We start from the raw sequence: 15,359 nt of genomic DNA on the forward strand, positions 1-15,359 counted from the left end.
ATAACACATTAGAATTCTTTTGTTTTTTTTTAAAGGACTCACCAAAAAAAAAAAAAACCTTTAGGATTAAGAAAAAAAGAGAGAAACTCCTGGTAGGACTCTCTCTTCTCTCCTTAAAACCCTAGCAATTACCATCTCAAAACCCTAAACTCAACTTCACTTTAAGATTAAAGAAATAAGAAGGAGAGAGACTCACATAAAATAAAAAATAAAATAAAATAAAAAAAACGTAGGTTTTGTCTTTTTTATTTGCTTTCATATGTGCCTGAAATTTTCATTCTATCTTCTTGTTTTATTATGTTTAGAATTAATTTTCTTCTAAGTATTTGGGTTAATCTCTATATTTTGATAGTGTTTTTATGGGTTTGGTTTTTGGGTTGAAATTCTAATAATTATTTTATATTGTATATGACAAATGAAGCATCTCTATTTTTGAAAAAAAATCAAAACTGCAACCTATGTCTTCCAGCCCAAGGTGTGGTAAATTTTTAAATGTTTTTGCTTTATTGAGAATTTTTATTTGGGTTCATGTGATATTTTGTTTTCTTAATTAAAGCTTTGATTTTTGGTTGATTAATTATTTGTTTGGATTAATTTCAATTAATTATTTGTTTGGATTCAACGTAAAAGATAATGGAATTATGTGTTATAAATTTGATAATGTTCCATGTTTTGAATTATTTATATTGTTATTATTACGACTAAATAAGATTTGTTTTTATCTTTGTAGTTTATATCAGTTTTGAGTGTGTGTATATATATAAATTTTGGGAATTTTGGCTTATTAATTTAAGAATTGTAAATTACTTTGTAAGTTTCAGTAACTATGCACCTGCGGAAAGACATTGACAATATAAGCATATATGTATGGTATTAACATTTTATAAAAATCTTTCTTACAACCCAATAACATTCTACGTTAGACAACACTTCTAAACTATAGAAAAGCATAGAAGTTAAATATTTATTCCCATTGTATTTTATTTAATTATGACAGATCTTTTTTTTTTTTAAACGCTAACTAGCAAAATGTCTATAATATGCATATTATTAAACTAATTTTCTATTTCTAAATTTCTTAGATTTTATTATATCAATCTTTTTTTCTTTTAATTCTTGGTGGGCAAATCAGTCTCTCACTAATTCTTTTACCTTAACGTGATGTTGGTTAATTGTCCTTTTATTTAACTATCCCGTGCATCGCACAGGTTAGCGACTAATTTAGACTATTACTAAGCTAAAAGCTCTAATTATAACTAGTCTTTTTAAATATCATATAAGTTATGACAAACTAATAGTGTTATAATACAAATTTAGCACCCAAAAAAAAAAAAAAAATTCCCAATGTGCCTACTAAAAGGTAACATATTATGGATTGGCAAAACTAACTAAAGGCAAATAATGATTCAGTACTATAATACATACTAAAAAGGTAACATATTAATATGTATCCTTTTTAAGAGGCCAAGTGCAGGGTCCACTTGTCGTGGTGCAATACGACAGAAGAGGAAAATGTAATGTTATCTTTCTTCAACAACTTGTCAACTTGTGGAAGCTTTTAAAGGAGTTGTTGGTGGCCGACACTCTCTTCACACCACAGACATTAATTTTCCTTATAGATCTGAGTTGCAAGTCATGGAGCACCTTGTTTCAAGCTGGTGCAATGATCGATCCTTGCCAGAATCATATATACTTCCACCGGAAAAAAGACCAGGGAAGCTCACTGTTCCTTTAGCCAACAATATTCCAGTGATTGATCTTGGGGGTCATGATCAAACAGATTTAATTCAACAAATTCTGGAAGCTTGCCAAGAGTTTGGATTCTTTCAGGTTCCAACCACATCTTTTCTTTCTATTATTTTATCAGACAATGAACCACTTTTGGCAAACTTTTTTCATATTTTATAATTTTGTGTTATGCTATGTTTTGTACCACCTAGTAGGTGATCAACCATGGAGTCCCTAGCAACTTAATGGATGAGGCCATGAGTGTTTTTAAGGAGTTTCATGCATTATCTGCCAAGGACAAGGCAATCGAAACTTCAAAGGACCCCAACAAGAGCTGCTTCATCTACACAAGCAGTCCAAATTATGCAACTGAAAAGTTTCACTTCTGGAGGGATGGATTAATGCATCGTTGTAATCCTCTAGAGAAATACATCCAATTTTGGCCTGAAAAACCACCTAGATATCGGTAAATTCTCATAGTCATAGACATGTAAATTTGTTCTTTCATGTAGTGACTCGACATATATAAGAACAAAAATGAAAATTATTATGTTCATGAAACCTTTTTCAGAGAAGTTGTTGGGCCATATACAGCTGAAGTAAGGAAGTTAGGCTTTAGAATTTTGGATTTCATTTCCCAAGGCTTGGGAATCAGCCCCGATCATTTTAGCAGTGGACTCAGTGAAAATCAAACACTGTTGGTCAATCACTATCCGCCGTGCCCCGATCCAAGTTTAACCTTGGGAGTGGGAAAACATAGAGACCCTGGTGGCATTAATGTTCTTCTTCAAAGTGATGTATATGGGCTTCAAGTCTTCAAGGATGAGGAATGGGTTGGTGTTGAACCTATTTCTTACGCTTTTGTGGTTAACATAGGTTATCCGCTCCAGGTACATACATCTTCACAAGCTCTAAGTATATATAATATCCTTGCTAATTTTTAACTGCAAGTGAAAACTAGCAGATAGTCCATTTGATTTGTGCTACTTTACAGTAATGATTTGAATTATGAAGGCGTTATGTAAACAATTTTTGGGTCTTACATTGGGTGTGTAATAATTAAGCCAATCTAAGTTATTTACACGATTGTGTAATAATTAAACATATAATCACCACCCAAATTATAACCCTTCTTCTTTTTTTCTTTTTTCTTTTTTAAATTACATCCCACAACATTATTGACAGTTAAAATTAACAATCTAGACCGTTAAAATATAGTTCATTAACTGGCAACAAGTTCAAAACGATGTAATGTGCACGTTATTATTAATTTTAACAGTCAATCAAACTATTGGATGCAATTTACAAAGTTTGTTACAATTAGTGTAGCGTTTGCAAGTTTTCATAGTTAATTGTGCAAACTGCAAAGTGCAATTATCCCATAGTTTAGGGTGTTTTTTTGTTTGCAATTAACTAGGTTTTTTTTTTTAAGGTTTTTTTTTTTTTTAATCAAAATTATTGTTCTTGGAATTGTGTTGCATTGAGTTGTAGATTATCAGTAATGGGAAGCTGAAAGGTGCTGAACATCGAGTGGTGACAAATTCAAATGTAGCTCGAACAACTGCTTCCTTATTTTTTAATCCATCAAGTGAAACACTTGTAGAACCAGCAAAAGCTTTGATTGATGCAAGCAACCCTGCGCTCTATATGTCCCTAACATACAAAGACTTTCTCAGCAAGTACATAGCTGCTTCCTCTGACTCTAAAGCATTAGAAGAGGTTTTAAGTTTGATTAAATATATACTATTATTTATATATATATACCGAACATTATTTGCCTATATTTAGTTCGCCAATTCATAATATATTACAATGTATTCAAGATCTTATATTCAATAGGTGTTCATGACACTAAAATTATTATTAAAACAATGATGACAATAATCACATTATTAGTGCAATGTGGTGTTATTCAATTCCAAACACCAGTTGACAGTAACAATCATCATGACGATCCACTTAACTTTAGGCTTGTGTAATTGATCAATCATATTAACCAACTAATGTTTGCTACTTTGATATAATGGTCATACATTTATTGATAAAGTACAATAGCTTTTTTCTCAAACCACCAATCAAAGAGTACTATTCACATAAACTTAGGGTTTTCAAGGTAGAGATATTTTCTACATCTTGATGATCAACAAGGTTGCTGCCATTGAAGATTAAAAGAAAAGCAAGCGGGGAGCTTGTAGCTGATTGAAGAATTCAAGAAAGAAGTAGTCCGTGGATTCGGAGCTTGCGCGTGGTCATGTCAAGAAGTTCTACTGGTGGGTAGCATTAGGAACTCGAGCGGGGAGCTTGTAGTCCTTTTGTACGAACTTCAATTCTTTCATAGTGAATTCAGGTTAGCCTTGAGGATCGGTGGGTCAAATCCTCCCCAGGTTTTTACCGTGTGGTTTCCTGGGTGATCATATCTTGTGTTATTTATTTTCCGCCGCTTTATATTCTTGATATGATTGTTTGGATTGTTTTAACCTAGAATTGCTTAATTTGACTAAGTAACAACTTGGCTAATTAATCTAGGCTACGCAATCTGTGTGTTTAAGGGGTCTAAATTTCTAACAGAGTCTATAACCCTTCTTCTCCTCCCTCCCTCCCTCCTCCTGTCTTTTTAATTTTTTTGTTCCATCCTCTTTCAGGTGCTTAGCATACAGCAATTATACAGGATCAGTACAATGTTCTGGGATGACAAATATAGGACTCACAGTGTATCGACTGATGTAAGTTGTGTACTAAACTTTTAGTTGGTTAGGAGTTGTCAGCCTTCATTTACCTTCATAGGCTCTTTGCTAAAAAAAACCGATAAAAGAGTGTTTGAAATTAGTTCCAAATAAATAAATAAAAATTGAATACTCTTAATCAGTTTTTCTATCTCATAATCTTTTCTTAAGAAAAATTATTAGACTCAATATGTCTATTTTTAGTGGTTACATTTTGAACTCATTTTTGCATTGCTGTTTTTATATGGTCCCTTGTAAGGTTATCATTCAATTTGTTTTAGAATTCACCCTATTACGTCACCGTTTCTATAGATTATTGTACATTTCTTGTAGCACCAAACAACACCAACAACTAATATAACCCTAATCTACTCACATAACACTCATTCAAGAAAATACCAAAGCACAAGTAATAGAACCTATTAAATGAAAATTCTTTTCTAACAAAAACATACATTATGGTTGATAAACTTTTATAATATTTATTATCTACTTTTACTTACTCCATAAAATTCTCTATGTATTTCAAAGAAGAAAATGAGTTTCTCACCTGAGATGATAGAGAGATAACATCAACTTCTGGTAGAAAATTTTGAAAATAAGGAGGAGCTGATCTGAAAATGATGAGGAGAATTTAATGAGAAGTTGATTTATGGGAAGAACTCGATAATAGTAGAGTCGAGTAACCTTAAAACTCGATTTCTGATTAATCGAGTTAAGCTTCACATGCAAAAATAGGTGATTTGATATTGGGTCAGAACGTACTAGAGACAACTCGATATATGTGAAGTCGAGTAATACTAATAAGTGATTTCAAATCCCGTCAGTAACTCGATTATCCTATTGGCGAGTTACAAACAGTAACGCCGGATCATTTTACTGCCCAAAAGCCACGCTAGATGACTAGCATGGCAGGAACCTTCACATAACTCGACCTTGGAACCATCGAGTATTTTAATAACTCGACTTTAGGGTGATCGAGTATTAAAACAGGGCACGCCCCTATATAGTTTCAAAACAGGGGCATAACGCCAATTATTTTGCCAAAAAGGGAAAAAAGGCCAGAATGTCCCAAAAACTCATTCAAAGAATGAAAGCTGTTGCTTTTTCACGGCCAAGTTTTGACGGTTCCGTGCTAACTTGTAAAGTTAGCTATCGCACTTGCACGCTTAGACTCAGCGCTCCATCTTGAAATGAAAAGGTCGGCTTGTTTTGACACGTTTCAAACTCATGCTGTAAAGTGTGAATATTGACCAACTTTCCTTTGTTGGCACGCATGGTGGGAAATGGTAGTTCCCATTTATCAACTAATCCATAAGTAAAATAGCTGATGAGTGAACGGTTTTAGACCCCTTAAAACACAACCAGATTGGTTAGCCTAGATTAATTAGCTAAGTTGTTACTTAGTCAAATTATACAATTCTAGGTTAAAGCAATCAAATAATCATATCAAAATAATAAAGCAGCGGAATGATAAAAGACACAATAATATGATCACCCAGGAAACCACACGGTAAAAACCTGTGGAGGATTTGACCTAGCTATCCTTAAGGTAAACCTGAATCCACTATGCGAAAGAATCGAAGTTCATACAGAAGGACTACAAGCTCCCCGCTTGACTTCCTAATGCTACCCACCAGTAGAACTTATTGACACGACCACGTGCAAGCTCCGAATCCACGGACTCCTTCTTTCTTGGACTCTTCAATCAAGTACAAGCACCCCCGTTTGATATTCTTTAAGCTTCAATGGCTGCAACCAAGTTGATCATCAAGATATTGATACTATCTCTAACTTGAAAACCCTAAGCTTTGTGTAAAGGAAAGCTCCTCTAGATCTCACAAGAGATTTACACAAAACAGCAATATATGAGCAACAATACAACTGGAGCAACCTTCAAAAACGTGGCTAGGGTTTAGTTTTTATACCTAGGGTAAAAACATAAAACCCTAAACGTTTAATGAAGTAGGGCTGAGTTGGAAATTCTGCAGAATAATCAACCTGTGCGATTTTCGATCGATATGGGACTTCTGAGAGAGAGATTAGAGTGCCTCTTGTGCCTCCTTTTATTTTTAGGGTTTTGTACCCAAACCTCTCTAAGTCTTTGTTGCTCATATTTGCTGTTTATGTGAATCTCTTGTGAGATCTTAGAGGAGCTTTCCTTCACATAAACTTAGGGTTTTCAAGGTAGAGATATTTTCTACATCTTGATGATCAACAAGGTTGCTGCCATTGAAGATTAAAAGAAAAGCAAGCGGGGAGCTTGTAGCTGATTGAAGAATTCAAGAAAGAAGTAGTCCGTGGATTCGGAGCTTGCGCGTGGTCATGTCAAGAAGTTCTACTGGTGGGTAGCATTAGGAACTCGAGCGGGGAGCTTGTAGTCCTTTTGTACGAACTTCAATTCTTTCATAGTGAATTCAGGTTAGCCTTGAGGATCGGTGGGTCAAATCCTCCCCAGGTTTTTACCGTGTGGTTTCCTGGGTGATCATATCTTGTGTTATTTATTTTCCGCCGCTTTATATTCTTGATATGATTGTTTGGATTGTTTTAACCTAGAATTGCTTAATTTGACTAAGTAACAACTTGGCTAATTAATCTAGGCTACGCAATCTGTGTGTTTAAGGGGTCTAAATTTCTAACAGAGTCTATAACCCTTCTTCTCCTCCCTCCCTCCCTCCTCCTGTCTTTTTAATTTTTTTGTTCCATCCTCTTTCAGGTGCTTAGCATACAGCAATTATACAGGATCAGTACAATGTTCTGGGATGACAAATATAGGACTCACAGTGTATCGACTGATGTAAGTTGTGTACTAAACTTTTAGTTGGTTAGGAGTTGTCAGCCTTCATTTACCTTCATAGGCTCTTTGCTAAAAAAAACCGATAAAAGAGTGTTTGAAATTAGTTCCAAATAAATAAATAAAAATTGAATACTCTTAATCAGTTTTTCTATCTCATAATCTTTTCTTAAGAAAAATTATTAGACTCAATATGTCTATTTTTAGTGGTTACATTTTGAACTCATTTTTGCATTGCTGTTTTTATATGGTCCCTTGTAAGGTTATCATTCAATTTGTTTTAGAATTCACCCTATTACGTCACCGTTTCTATAGATTATTGTACATTTCTTGTAGCACCAAACAACACCAACAACTAATATAACCCTAATCTACTCACATAACACTCATTCAAGAAAATACCAAAGCACAAGTAATAGAACCTATTAAATGAAAATTCTTTTCTAACAAAAACATACATTATGGTTGATAAACTTTTATAATATTTATTATCTACTTTTACTTACTCCATAAAATTCTCTATGTATTTCAAAGAAGAAAATGAGTTTCTTACCTGAGATGATAGAGAGATAACATCAACTTCTGGTAGAAAATTCTGAAAATGATGAGGAGAATTTAATGAGAAGTTGATTTATGGGAAGAACTCGATAATAGCAGAGTCGAGTAACCTTATAACTCGATTTCCGATTAATCGGGTTAAGCTTCACATGCAAAAATAGGTGATTTGATATCGGGTCAGAACGTACTAGAGACAACTAGATATATGTGAAGTCGAGTAATACTAATAAGTGATTTCAAATCCCGTTAGTAACTCGATTATCCTATTGCCGAGTCACAAACAGTAACGCCGGATCATTTTATTGCCCAAAAGCCATGCTAGATGACTAGTGTGGCAGGAACCTTCACATAACTCGACCTTGGAACGATCGAGTATTTTAATAACTCGGCTTTAGGGTGATCGAGTATTAAAACAGGGCACACCCCTATATAGTTTCAAAACAGGGGCATAACGCCAATTATTTTGCCAAAAAGGGGCAAAAGGCCAGAATGTCCCAAAAACTCGTTCAAAGAATGAAAACTGTTGCTTTTTCACGGCCAAGTTTTGACGGTTCCATGCTGACTTGTAAAGTTAGCTATCGCACTCGCACGCTCAGACTCAGCGCTTCCTCTTGAAATGAAAAGGTCGGCTTGTTTTGACACGTTTCAAACTCATGCTGTGAAGTGTGAATATTGACCAACTTTCCTTTATTGGCACGCATGGTGGGAAATGGTAGTTCCCATTTATCAACTAATCCATAAGTAAAATAGCTGATGAGTTTTTAGGTAGAACTAGTATGTAACTTGTTTTACGCACAGAAATAATGAATTATAGTGGTGTTATTAATGTTGCTTTGAATTATTAAAAATATAGGACATAGTTCGACTAGAACATTTGAAGGTACTAAAATAATTTTTCCTTGAAATTTTTATGATATTGGTTACATCAAGTTTCTCATTACATTGCCAACAGGGGCTTGGTTGAGCGGGTAAGGTTCGGATGCTTCGTGCACCACACCTAGGTTTGAATCCTGCTGCTCGTAGGAGTCCGTTGGTGGGCAAACTTAGTGAGGTTTATCCCTCACACAATTTGGCAAGCACGTACCTTTAGCTGGGAGGTTTGTCAAATGGCTCCCTACCCGGGGGTGTAATATAGCCATAAAGGCCCCCATTTTAGGTTCCTAAAAAAAAAAAAAAGTTTCTCATTACATTGTTATTATGTATATAACTTTGAAAATTACTACTGAATACTACATACACAATATTTATTCACAATTATTGTTTGTGAAATTCTACTAAATATAACACAAAATAAAATAATAAATTAGTCAAATAATATCTCCTAAATTGAACGGGGATAGGTGCATGAGATCATTCAGCTCAATTATAATTTGTTAATTTCAATATCTTCGCATACAAAATATTTGAATGGAAACAATATAAAAAAATATGCTCATTAGTTCAGAGAAAAAATAACAGTAAAAATCTGAATAATTTAATTTGTATGAAAAGTTAACAAAAGCAAAATCTAATTTCGATTCTAATTAAATTTTCTTTAAACTTTGGTTTAAAAGAGTTTAATATATATATATATATATATGTTAAATTATTGATAGCAACTCATGTTTTGATATCATGTTTAATTACCGATTGTTCTAAAAGTTTAAGTTATTGAAATATAGTAAATTTAATTATTTAACCACATATTTCTAATATAATTAGATTATGATTTTTAACTATTAATAGTCTTGCAGCTCAATTGGTTGACATCATATCTTAGTATTTCTAAAATATTCAAGATTCAAACCTTCCCTAATCATATAGCGCTTGCTCACTCCCAAGTACAGGAGATTGTAGTAATAAAATTATTGGAGTACCGAGGTCAAACCACAAGGAGTAGGGTAATTTAAGAGACAATGTAATTTTTTTTTAAAAAAAACTTTTAGTAAAGATGAAAAATAATTTTTGCTTGGTAATTGTAAACAAGAATAACAGTGATAACCGATTAAGTCAATAGTGTAAATACTAGGACATCGAGGTGTTTCCCTGTATCGATATGAAATTCTTTGTGATCTAAGAAATTATATATTTCATAATTGATAGTTCTTATACAATTATATAATTATGATTTGGTTGAACTAAGACAATTCAAGAACGCATAATAACCTAAGATTAATAATGCAGTTAGAAAAGTTTTTAGAAAAACTCATTCACTTTAAAACCTGATTTCTATTTGAAACTATTAGAAATTCATCTAAACAATAAGAAAAACATGATTGAACTTATTGAAAGTGAATGTTCAAATATGTGTGTTAAACACCTTGAACGTTTAGACCCCTAAATTACAAATTATCAATTCAAACTTATTAACAAATAATGTACATGCGGAAAATGTAAATAAGCTAAAACAGAATTGATAACATAATCTAAACCAAATAAAATCACATCCACTACAGAAATTAAATGGCAAAGATTAAGGAAAGAGAGATGCAAACACAAAGACAACACAGCGATGTGTTATCGAAGAGGAAATCGAAGTCCTCAGCGTAAAACTTCTTCGCCGCCCTCCAAGTGGTCAATAATCTACTAGAGAATCAAGTTGGGATACATGAACAACAGAAGACCCTCCAAGCCTAATCTACCCAGTGTACCTAAGCCCTCCAAGTTTCTTGCTCCAACAAGGTTACGTTGAACCTTTGTCTTCTCTAGCTTACCGGATTCTGCTATAGCCCATAGCATCAAGCAATATCAATTGGTCCCTTCCTAACTACTTTCCAAGCACCAAATAACGTTCTCACAGATATGTGTATGGTGAGAAAAGGATTTGACTACATGTGCCATTCAAGGATGTAACAATGGAGAGGGTGAGAGTAGAGGAATTTGGAGAAATAAGGATGAAGATTGTGGATGAGTCAATCTTGTTTTTCTCTAGGGTTTCTTTCTCAAAATTCTCACTGGAAGCTCTCTACAATATATGGGTATAAGAGGTATTTATACTGGTGTGTGTTTGGAATGCGAAAAGTCAGTTTTTCCCAAACAAAGTGAACCGGCGACTTGGTCTCGTGACTTGACTAAGTCGTGAGTCTAAGTCGCGAGATAATGGCCTAGCCAGCTGGATGTTTTGGTCTGTAATGCAACAGCTGGTGTAACTCTTCAGCTGCCTTGCATGCTTCACACATGTGCCTCTTTTGGCAAATTATAAGCCGTGAGCCAGTTGCGAGATCCAGTCGTGAGGCCCTGCTGAGTTGCACACTCTTGAACTTTTCTTCACACTCTCTCATACACTACCCTTACATGATTCCCACCTAAAAACAAGGTTTCTAAATGTTGAATTACAAGCAAATTGGCACGGAATAAAGCCAACAAAATGGTTGATTAAATTCAACCTTACAGAAAGCATGGAAGAACTAATACATCAAAAGAAATTTAATTGAACAATCAAATATGTTGTTGATAAAATCCTAGAAAGAATCACATTGAATATTCATACCGTATAGAAGAAACATAACCCCTATTCTTAGCAAAGAGTTTAGGTTGCCATTAGAGAAAGGAAAATACACAGTTTTCTCTACCAAATTTGTTCTACATAGCCTCCATTCAAAACCCTCATGTGAAAGTGTCCAAAGAAAATAAAACTTTTACTATTTTAATTTTCGTCCAGGTTTATAGTAGTAACTAGTGATTTAATTTCGACCTTCAAAAATTGAGAATTTTGAAAAACTCAAAACTGGAAAGTTGTAGATATTTAAGTCACGGTTCTAACCCATCCAGCATTTTGTCAATTGGATTTTTGAGGAGAGAGATACGCCAAAAATACTTATCAGTGCTCAAATATGATTTTTCCTTTTCAGATTTTGTCTCTTTGATTTCTTTCCTTATTTGAAGCTTTCATACACGGTAGATGACCCAAACACTCCAGCTGCACCTCCTTAGACATTTAAGCATGGTCCTTTAGCTCCTCTTTAATTCTAGTTTGGCCTCCATTCTCTCATAGACTTTTGTAAACTCATCTTTTTTACATGATTTCCTGAAAGTAGAAAATTACACGCAATGAATGACATTTTATTCAAGAAATTATATAAAGATAAGTAATAGAGACTAATGCAAATCATGGCTTAATTATACAAATCAAGCATAGTAATAAGGAGATAATACCCACATAAATATATAACAAGTCTACATTTTAAGTAGGGATGGCAATTTTTGCCCGACCCACGGGTACCTAGCCCGGCCCAATTAGGAATAGGGTCGGGTATGGGTTTAAAAAAAAAAAAAACTTGAAGCGGGTCTGGGTTTTATAAAAAAAAAAACCCAATACCCAACTTGGTAAAAACCCGGTACTTGAAATTACTAAAATACCCTCTATGTATATACCTAAAATCTAACCCTAATCCCCATTTCTTCACTCTTCACTCTTCAGTAGCCTCTTCAGTAGCCTCCCTAGTCCCTCCTCAATCCGACAGTCCTCTCCCTCATTTCAAAATTTTCAGCTTAGTCCCACACTCCCTCACACTCATTACCACACTCTGACACGACGACACCCCCTCAGGCTCCCTCCCTTAGTCTGACCCTCAATCCTTCTCCCTCAGCTCACGTCGTTGACTCTTCCCGTCGAGCTGTCATCATTTTTCTTCAGGTTTGAGAAAGTGAAAACGGCTTAATCCGCTATTCAGCTTTAGCCTTCAGGTATCGACTTGAAAAGATACCTTTTCTGGATTTTTTTTTTTGGGTTTAGTGCTTATATATATATATATATATATATTTTGTGTGTGTGTGTTGAAACTTGTTACTTTGTTTTCATGTTTACTAAATTTTGATTTCAATAATTGATGTATGTAAAAACACACACACACACGGGTATTAAAGGAAAAAAGAAATGAAAAACTAATATTATAAGAAAGAAAGGGTTGATGAATTTCAATTGATGGATAGAAGAAGCATATGGATATGGGGATTTTTTTTTTTTTTTTTTGTAAACTTATTTTCTTTTATTTCTCTGCTCAAAGCTCCTTCATTGTTTTTCTTGTCCTTGGATTTGTCAATTGAAAAATGTGATTTTTTATTTGGGTTTAATTGTGGAGATTTGAAAAGAAGGGATTTTTGGGATTGGTTGTTTGGCCATGGGTTTGGTGTTTGGTTGTTTCTATGGGGATTTTCTGATGTGGGTTTGGGGTCTGTTATAGTTATAGCGGTGTGTTTGATTGGATGCATTGGGTGTGTGTGTCAGAACATGAACATGTGTATTTGTGTGTGTCTTGTGTTCTGTCATCTGTGTATGCTTTTATGAACAAAATGATGTGTACATGTGCTATGTGCTAGTGTAGCTGCTGTTTTGCTTTTCCATTTTTTCTCGTTTCTAAGCTCTGTGCTCTGTTGATAGCTGAAAAAGGAACAAACCTTAGTTTAGATTTCAAACAAGAAATAGAAAATAAACAAAAGAAAGTAAGAACAATGTGGGGAAATGTTATTGGATTTTCTGTGCTTCTTTCTCTTTTCTTTATTAACTGATTCTCTGCTTTGCTATGCTTTGCTTCTTTCTTTAGTTTGCTTCCATGCCTTGCTACTTGCTTTGTTGTTGTTGAGGGTTTAGTTTATGGGTTAAGGTGTTTGTGGCGTTATACTGTTATTGGGTTTGTTAAATATTGTTTGGGTTGTGATGACAATGGCAATGAAATATTGTTTTTTGTGTTTGTTAGGAATGTAGAGCCTAAAACGGAGATGGAAAACACAAATGTTGTCCCCTACCAACTATGTGGTCTCCTTCGCCATTTTTACGATCATCCTTACCATTGTCGCCTAGCAGCTCACCCTCAGGATCACCATCACTTTTATGCCCATTAAACAATGAGTAAGTGTTTGAATTTGTTGTTAATCATGTTTAATTTGTAAATTTGTGTAATTATGAATTTGTGCCTATTAATTAATGAGTATGTGTAATAATAAATTTGTAATAATTTGTTTTGATTCTAACTCCCAAACTTCTGAACAAATTAGGAGTTCGAAATCCCCAACGGTGGACTTAGAGGTAGAGGAACAAGAAGGGAGTCAAGGGAGTCCAGTGACAGAGGAGGAGAGAGAGCAAGAGCCTACAAATGAGGACTTGGATACAACAAAATAAGGTGGATGGAACTATGAGTTTAAATAAGCTTGCTTGTATGGTCATCCTACATGAATATCCCCTTTCAATGGTTGATCACATTGGGTTTAGAGAGTTTGTGGCTGATCTTCAACCTATGTTTAAACTTGTCACAAGAAATACTTTGAAGAGTGACATTCTTAAAATCTATGATAATAAGAGGGAGAAAACTTTGAAGATCACGGACAAGAATGGAAGTAGGATGGCAATTACAACTCATATGTGGACTTCAAGTAACAAAAAGAGAGGGTTTATGGTCATTACCGCTCATTTTATTGATCATACTTGGACGTTGCAAAGCCGGGTTTTAAGGTAATTTTTTTATCTATAAATTGAATGTTAAAGACTTTACATTTAGAATGTTTATTGAGTTATGTTAACTTATCAAAAAAAAAAAGAATGTCTATTGAGTTATGTTAAATTGAATGTTTATTTAGTTCTGTTATAATTATTCCTATTATTTTTCTAGGTTTGTTTATGTTCCTTCTCCACACATGAAAGATGTCCTTGCTGAAGTCTTTGTTAATTGTTTTTTAGAGTGGAACATTGATAGGAAGTTGTCCATAATAACCGTAGATAATTGTAGTACTAATGATGCCATGATAAGACTTCTCTTGAATAAACTTGATACTAGTTCTCTTATGTTGGGTGGGTCTATGTTGCATATGAGGTGTGCTGCACATATTTTGAATTTGATTGTTCAAGATGGGTTGCCTCTTATTGGTGATGGTATTGAAAGTATTCGTGATAGTGTGATTTATTGGACTAGATCACCAAAAAGGAGGCAAAAATTTGAAGAAAATGCACGTCAATTGTGTGTTCAATGCACCAAAAAGTTAGTCTTAGATTGTAAAACTCGTTGGAATTCAACTTACTTAATGCTTTCTACTGCATTGATTTATAAAGATGTTTTCTCATGTTTGGCTAAACGTGAAACATCTTATACTTGTTTGCCATATGATCATGATTGGGAGGTAGCCAAACATATTTGTAGGAGGTTGGAGTTGTTTCATAGTGTGACTGAGTTTTTCTCTAGTCGTAAGTACCGTACAACTAATATGTATTTTGCTTTGGTGTGTGAGTTGAAAATTGCATTGAATGAATGGAGTTTGTCTTCAAGTGAGATGATAAGTACGATAGCAAAAAGCATGCTTGCTAAATTTAATTCATATTGGACTAATGTTAGTGTTGTTATGGTTGTTGCTGCTATTTTAGATCCAATATATAAGATGAAGTTATTGGAGTTTTATTATCCTAACATTTATGGTGATAATTATGATTTAGAGATTGAAAAATTAAAAATCTTTGTTATGATTTGCTTGATGAATATGGAGATGTAGATGAGTCTATTGTAGGTAATGAAGGAAGTTCTCATATGCCTGCAAGTACTTCAAATCAAGTGGCACAAATAAAATTTAGGTTGATTGGGTCAATGTCAAGG

Source organism: Quercus suber, unplaced genomic scaffold (genome assembly GCF_002906115.3).
Source record: "Quercus suber isolate HL8 unplaced genomic scaffold, Cork oak 2.0 scaffold_169, whole genome shotgun sequence".
Classification (NCBI taxonomy): domain Eukaryota; kingdom Viridiplantae; phylum Streptophyta; class Magnoliopsida; order Fagales; family Fagaceae; genus Quercus; species Quercus suber.